General features: G+C 41.3%; 1 long non-coding RNA gene across 1 annotated transcript; it reads left to right on the plus strand.

Moving 5' to 3' along the window:
* The first annotated feature begins 3,689 nt into the window (after positions 1-3,689).
* On the plus strand, positions 3,690-7,702 carry LOC143526528 (uncharacterized). Its single transcript, XR_013133883.1, has 3 exons — positions 3,690-3,733; positions 5,298-5,382; positions 7,179-7,702. It is a non-coding gene; the product is annotated as an uncharacterized LOC143526528 (long non-coding RNA).
* The last annotated feature ends 405 nt before the right edge of the window (positions 7,703-8,107 follow it).

The raw sequence follows: 8,107 nt of genomic DNA on the forward strand, positions 1-8,107 counted from the left end.
ATTATTGAATCAGTTAAAGTGTTGTCGGTTCCCCTTTATTGTTTCACTCCTAAACCACTCCAACCATCATTCGCTGTTACCGTCTGACCTAGACCGGGCGGTAACAATTGGGGGCTCGTCCTCCGTAACACTTTGTCTCCAGGCTGCTTGGAGACAGTCTGTCCAGCCTGGCACTTGACCTGCCTCTGGAGTTTACCGCCAGGGTCGGTGGTCCAGGGGCACAGGGTCCTTGTTGAGCTGCAGCACCCGGGAGGGACGAGGTGGAGCTGAGCTCACAGCTCTACGCTCTGCCTTATGCAGAGCTGCCCTCCTGATGAGCAGTGGAGGGAGGCAGGTTGGTTGTCTGGGCTTGTCCTCCACCATTACTGGGACGTCCCTCATGTTCTGGGTCCCACCAGACTTGGAGGATTTTACAATCTTTGAGGGCAGCTTGTTGTGAACGACAAATTGCCCAGAAATGTCTGGAGTCTTATTGTTCCTGCTGACCAGGGGAGGGAACATAGTATGCTGCTTGTCTTGGACGAAAGGAAGATGCCTTGTCCTGCCACCCTGATTTCTAGGAGTGTTCACCAGTGGTGGCAATCTTAAGGCCTTGCCAAACATGATTAAGTCCTGGGAGACCAGGCGTTCCTTCCTCTTCCTCTGTGGCACTGCAGCAATTACAGGAAAGTGGTGGCTGCTTTTTTCTTTACTCATATTCATCATTATGACTGATTTTCTACTGGGAAATATAACACAAAATACCTTACATTTTAGTTTACTAATACACACTAAATTATATCTCTAAATTTGACCTAATGAATGTAACATTCCCTTAATCTGAACACATAAATTCAGAGTTTTAAACAGTACAAGAAGTACAGATCAATAACTAGATTAGCATTTCCTAATCATACTATAGGGCTTGAAAAGGTGTGCCCTAGTGTAATGCGAGTAATGTGTGTGCATAATGTGTGTCTGTAGTTGAAGAACACCTCTTTGGGTATGTGTCTGTGCGTGTGCATGAAGGTGATTACAGTCTAACAACTCTTGATTTTAGTTGTGAATCGTTTTGATACATGCTGCATCATTTAGCTCATCATCATCATCATCATCAAATGCTCCTTAAATGTAGCTCGCTAGCTAGGTATTTAGACAGAAACCAAAGCTTAAAAACCCTGATTTAAAAATCCCATTTAACACAAATTAATTTCTAAATAGCTAGCTTGGGGAATTATTAACGCTCTTTAAATGTAGCTAGCCAACTACACATAAAGACCTTAAATCCCGTTCAACGTAATGAGAAACTGTATAACACAACTGTTGGTTATGGCTAAAAACGTGCAGAGTCCCTGCAAAAAATAATTCGACCAGAAACACTTCCGTTGTGTTGTGGCAGGTTTTGCAGCGTTACTGAATTTGCAGCGCGTTTCCGAAATGTAGCGCACGTGTTGTCATTTTAAAGCATTTGCAGCGCGTTTTCCGCTTGCATCGCGATGGGCTTTCAGAGCCACCGTACTATCGACTCAAAAACCACATAGCACAAATCACAGCATCGAGACCTTCGAAACGCAGGTTGAACGGAGTCTGTACGTTAAGCGCTTTGTGCTGTATTAAACGCACAAATGTGTGGAAGAAGTGTGATAACAATATAGGGCTTTTCCAGCCATATAATAATATATATTGATCAGTATTCCACTAAATGCATAGTACATATCTTATTTAAGAAAATAATATTAGACCTCCCCCAGTGTCACTTAAAGGGCTAAGACGCCTTGAGTGGCCAAGTGCCTGTCCGTTAGGGAATTCAGTAGTAGTCGCTACACACGCCCCCCCAGAATTCACAAAAACGTCCAACCGGCGAGGGGGACGAATCCACCGCTCAGATCGGCTCACACCGCCTGCAGGCGGGCCAGTTGAACTGGCCGGTTGCCCAGCAGGGTGGGTAGGACCAACGACCGGGGGCCGCCCACAGCTCGGCAGTCGTGCCGCCACCACACATAGGTACATATTTTAAACAATTTATTAATACATTAAAGGATATCCAGTTTCACTTCTCCTAAGGCGGTTACATACTGTACAGGAGCATACATACTCTACTCTGTGTATACTCTCCAAGCTTCTTATAATGGAAATATTTTACACAATCTTATCATATAGCCTAGCAGTGTCCCACTGGTTTACCTTAAGAATTTTTAGACCTACCTTTGATATTGGAGAATGAAGACCTTGATAATAATGTAGAAATGACAATAGTAATCTGTCACTCGCTGTGTCCAGTTCGCGTCCTGACCGTAATGGTTGTATCGATGGCGACAGCTGGGCCTTTTATAGAGCCGTTTCGATGACGTCATACACGTATAATGACGTAACTCTCTCTCGATCTTTCTCGATCTTTCTCTTTCTCGATCTTTCTCTCTCTCACACACTCGCACACACAGTATTTGTATTCCTTTTTTATTTTTGCAATTATTGAGCTCCAAAGACAAAATTATTTTATTTATTGAACATTCGAAACAGCTGCTTAAACCTTCTACACTTCACAAAACATCTGCTTTGTGCACTGCAAGACATTTTAACAAAACATGGCAAACTGACAGAACACCGTTCACTTTTGGATTTTTTAACATGAGCCACTGTGTGTTTTTAATCGGTTATAGGGCTAGCTTTATTACTGGTAAAACTATTGAAATTGTATTGATTTAATACATTGTGGCACTAAATGTGGAATAGAATGAACATATAACAAATGATTGGCTGTAAACACGTTTCATTTATAATTTGATATGAGAAAATCTTCCACATCTGCGATGTGTGTATTTCAAGGCTTTTTACGCGTTTCCTGGGGGTGAAGAAGCCTGAAATAATATACAAAGAAACACAATCATTAACACTGAATTTTGTGACCCCTTCCGATAAAACATGTATAGATCTATTTTCTATCTGTAGTTTAATTAAAATTATATGCGCTGACTTCAGATGTAGATATACAGTTCTATCCAATTATTAGCTCCAGATGCTGATCGGTTTATGATTAACAAGAGTGCTTAACTGTTTAAATATTCACCTCATACATTATTCGTATATCGTAAAACTTACTAAGATAAGACAAACTCACTAAGATATGATGTTTACTAGCTAACCATATTTAACCAAATGCAAGCGATCACCTTGAATTTATAAGAAAATTAAGTGAAATCATTGACAAAGATTTGAAGTTGATGCATATAAATTTTGTGATAAATGAACTGCAAGAAGACTAAACCTGTACGATGCAACCAAAAAGCGTTTTCGGAAAGTGACATCGCGTAGCTACACTATTTAGGAAACGCTGCACATTCAGAAACGAAATCCAGTCACAACTCAACGGAAGCGTTTCTGGACGAATTATTAAGCAGCGATCGCTTGGTCGATAAAGTTAAACTCTATTGCTCATTGGCAAACTACAAAACGCCGTTTAACGCATTTGGATGGACACAAAAGCGCCGTAAAACGGCGTTTTCAGAGCGGTTTTCAGCGCGGTCATCAGTTGTATGAAGGTCCGAGTGACCAACCCTATTAGTACTACGTTAGTCCGCATTGTTTCATTGCTCAGTCAACTTAGAAGAAACACATTTTGCAGTAAATGTGTACATTATATATAGTTACATATAGATCTCCTGCATTAGGAGCGGTAGGATTTTATCTCTATATCTTCTGTTAGCAGGTTGGCTGGGCAGAAAACATTAATCTGAGCAGGTGGGACAACGCACAGGTGAGGACAGCGGAGCTTGCATCAATTCTTTTGGCATTTACTTCATCAGAGCATTGAAGTGTTAAGATAGTTTACTTTTAAGTTCTGTGTTTTGTATATTATATGATCAGCTAAGCTAGAAAATGTATTAAATGATAACACCGTAGAGGAGATTTGAGAGTGTTTACTACGCCTGGACAGCCTGGAACTCTGGATCCTAGCTAACAAAATAATTAAGTATAGATTAAGTATACTTAACCTACTGTAGCAAGCTACTTCCACATTTTACAATCCCAGCGCTGTTGCGTTATTGTACATATTATACGTTTTAGCTGATTAGACTTTGTGGAAGGTGGTTTTACTGGGGTGACACGTCAACCAGACTGGGATTCAAGGCCCGTGGAAACGGGCTAGCACGCTAGCTAGCTTAGCTATCTGCAAAGTCAATCTTGTAACCGCTGTTATTTATTTGTGTTCTTCACGACACACTAGTTAACCGTTTTATGTTATTAATTTTAAACACGGCAGATATGTTATATCATAGCGGAGCATGGGGCGGAGTATGGAGCGCTGGATGGACCGTCTGTCTGAATGTCTAATTGTTACTTATGTATGAAAGTGTCTGGCACTGTCGGTATGCCCACAAACCGTTGTGTCTTTCTGTGAATAGTACCATCTGAAGGCAAAAGTGTTTTTGTGTGTCAAAGCTGGTGCATGTGCGCTAATGTTCAGTTCTCATCATGTGTTGTATCTGGAGCATAATACCCCGATAATACCCCGCCCAGCCCCAGTTCATGTACTACCCCATCCAGCCCCTGGTCATGATCCTTGTCCCCCTGCAACAGCAGGCTCTGCCCCCACAGCAACCAGCCACCCCCACCAAATGGGGACGCAAACAGGTAATTTATTATAAACAGGTAATTCAATTGCCACCGTCTTCAGTCTCTATGGCGACAGACAAGGTGCCAATGTGAGTCTTGTCATAAACTTCTCTGGTGATGCTCAGCAAGTGTTGGACGTTATGATTCTGCAGAACCTGTGGACTTCAATAAGATGGTGCTGACATGTAGTCTTGTGAATCATAATGTTATATGGTGGAGTTTTCTGTAGCTCCAATGATGGTCTTTGTCAATTTGTTATACCATGACTATTGCACTGAAGACTTAATGTCTACAGGGCTGACACTGCAGTGAAGTGACTTCAGTAATTAGGATGCCTCTAAACCTCTGATATTACAATCAGGTGTTATACTGCTGCTGTATTAACAGTGCTTCTTTTATTGAGGTGGTCTTGTATGTTGAGTTTGATTTGTAGGTGGGTGAGGGTTATTATTGGGGGATCATTATTGACAATATCCAGTAACTGACACTTCAAAGAGTAATGCAACACCTGGTTGGGTTTGTTGCATGAACTTTTGACTCTCACTTGATCCTGTTTCCCCTCGCTGCACTGTTACACATGCGTACATATACATATATAATCTTTAAAAATATTACTGATCATTAATGAAGGGCTAAAGCAAAAGAGCAAGAAAGAATAGTACAACCCTCTCTCTCTCTCTCTCTCTCTCCCTCCCCACCTTTAGATAAGGATTCAAGACCCTAATCAGGGTGGGAGAGACATCACAGAGGAGATGATTTCTGGAGGACACAGCCTCTGCACCCCCACAGGTAACACTAAAGCATACTGGCTTCCTGGCTGAAGCAGACACCTCATTCTGAACTGGGCTGTACCACAAATATTTTCTCCTTCCAGGTGTGTTGTGGACTTGTTTTGACAATTTTGCTAAAATTCTTATAAAACAACATTATGGTAACAGTTTTATACAGTTATAGAAAAGATATCCTACTTTACACAGACAACTATGAATTCATCACATTGTAATGCATTAGGTACATCTCCACTCCGCCTGATCTTTTTTTAGTCCTTAAACTATTAAACTGTCAACAACAGCATGTTAGAAGTCCAGCGAACAAGTTATTCAACTACGTTGGGGAAGGAACAGTGGTATTGCTGATATATGCTCAAAGCACGTTTTAAAGCAGCAACATGAATATTCATGAGCCATCCCATTAGTCAAAGTCAAAGTCAAATTTATTAATATAGCGCTTTTCACAACACATGTTGTCACAAAGCAGCTTTACAATCGTATGGGTCCAGATCCCTAATGAGCAAGCCAAAGGCGACAGTGGCAAGGAAAAACTCCCTATGATGGTGGGGTTGGAGTATATTTCTTATTGGTACATGGAAGTCAGTTTGAGTTAGGGATCTATTAAAACTATTACCACACTGAAAAGACTATGCAAACAAAAAAAATCTGATTTTCAGTGAGAGATAATTCAGTACTTAAGGCTGTAGTGTCAGTGTAGTCCCAGAAGGGTAGAACCAAGACCATATTAGATGGTGCCCAGAGTTTCACTTGATTGTGCTGTGTAACTGTCGAGGGTTTTAGGGACTGACTGACCCCCTCCAGACTTCTGATCAACACCCCCACAGCCAGAAGCCACAAGCTCCAAAATCCGACCACAGGACCCCACTCCAGCCATGCCCACAGAGCAGTACAAAGAGGGTAGGAGGAAAAAAGAGAGTTTGCTACACTTGGTCATAGGAGGAAAAATATGTTTTACAAAGCAAGAATGTTTGAGACTTCCCTCTTGCCACATGACACGTGATTAGCTAATGCTAGTTAATGCTAGCTAATGGTAGCTGAAGATATCGGTGATCTTATGTCCTTGTATCAGTGCCACAAAAATGTACTTCATCCCAACATGCTAAAGTTGCAAATACCTGTAATTAAATAAATTAAATGTTAATCACGTTATTAAGTTAGAAAACGTTGGCTTTTGTCTTGGTCCTGGATAAGGTACACACAAACACACACACACACACTATGTCCAAAAGTATATGGACACCTGTAATGATTGAGTTCAGGTGTTTCAGACTCACTGTCATAGATCCAGTAAAATATCAGCCCTGCTGGATCTATCCTGGTCTATTTTTAGTGGTGTCATTGTGAATTGGAAGTATCTGAGAACAACAACAAACTACAGACAACAATGTATATGTATAACATTAGTGTATAATATGAATGAAGGTAAAGCAGGAACATGTGTGGATGCTGTACCACACCTCAGCAGGGTTTCCCCTCATTCCCTTTCTTGTGTTCTCATTGGTTGTAGCTCAGCACTACACTCACTGTCTGAGCAGAAGATCAGGGCCAACATTGTGTTGTGGTGAAAACCCCACTATTAGTTCTGCAGGGCACTAGGGTTTTGTATGACCCAGGCCCATCCATTTCTACTTAAAACCATGACTGAGTAGCACCTTTAGGTCTAAATGTGATGATGAGCCCAATCAGAACTTAACTGTAATACCTGAGACGCACAGTACACACAGCCCTCGTTATTACACAATAAGTCACTGCTCAGTGTCTGACCTGACTTCCTGTTTGTTGTCTCCGCCCAAGAAGAGGAGGGTCAGAGGCTGAAGGACGAGGCCAAGGACAAGGCTCGCCACCGTTCCCTTGGCAACATCATATTCATTTGGTGAGCTGTTCAAGCTGAAGATGCTGTCAGAGTCCACCATGCATGGTTGTGTGGTGAAGCTACTGAAGAAGCAAGTTGAGGAGAGTCTGGAGTGTCTGTGCTGCCTGGTCTCCACCATCAGCAAACACCTGGACTTGGAGAAGGCCGAGGTAGCCCCCCACACCCCTGCCGCATAAGGCCCCATACTGCCCTGAAAGTCACATTGTGGTCATGTTCTGCGATAAGTACTGATGTTTTGAGATTTCATATGCATAGAGATAAAATGCTTGGGTTGTGAAATAAATATGTTGCAATTGTTTTAAAGTCCAGTAAATGAACAGGGGTGGGTTTCCTGAAACGTTCGTAACTCTAAGTACTTTGTAACCTCGTACTTACGAATATTCTTAAATTTACGAGTGTTTCCCGAAACTCTTCGTAACTTACGTCATTCTTAGTCGTTCGTAACTTAAGAATCTCCGGACCCATTCGTAACTCACTAAGTACTTCTGAACTCGAAGCTCACGTGCAGTTCTACCTCAAAAAGTATAGAGGCGCTAATTTCACTCGCGCTGGTTTTAATCACGGCATTACAACATTTGCGTTTATGTGTATAATTAGCCTAGTAGCCTATTTTCTTTTGAAGTAATTACATCGCATATACCACATTGTGTCAACAAAAATCAAATGTACTACTTTGAATTATTTAGCATTAGATGATATGTTCCCAATATTTAATTAAATCTCTCCATTCATCATCATGCAGTTACTAGCATTTCATACTTTCACAATTCATGTATTCTTTGCTAAGAAATGGATACAAGTTGGCATATTAAGCTTGTTTTAACTTGACCAATAAAATGGATCGATTAAT

The sequence above is a fragment of the Brachyhypopomus gauderio genome, chromosome 1 (assembly GCF_052324685.1).
Source record: "Brachyhypopomus gauderio isolate BG-103 chromosome 1, BGAUD_0.2, whole genome shotgun sequence".
Taxonomy (NCBI): Eukaryota; Metazoa; Chordata; class Actinopteri; order Gymnotiformes; family Hypopomidae; genus Brachyhypopomus; species Brachyhypopomus gauderio.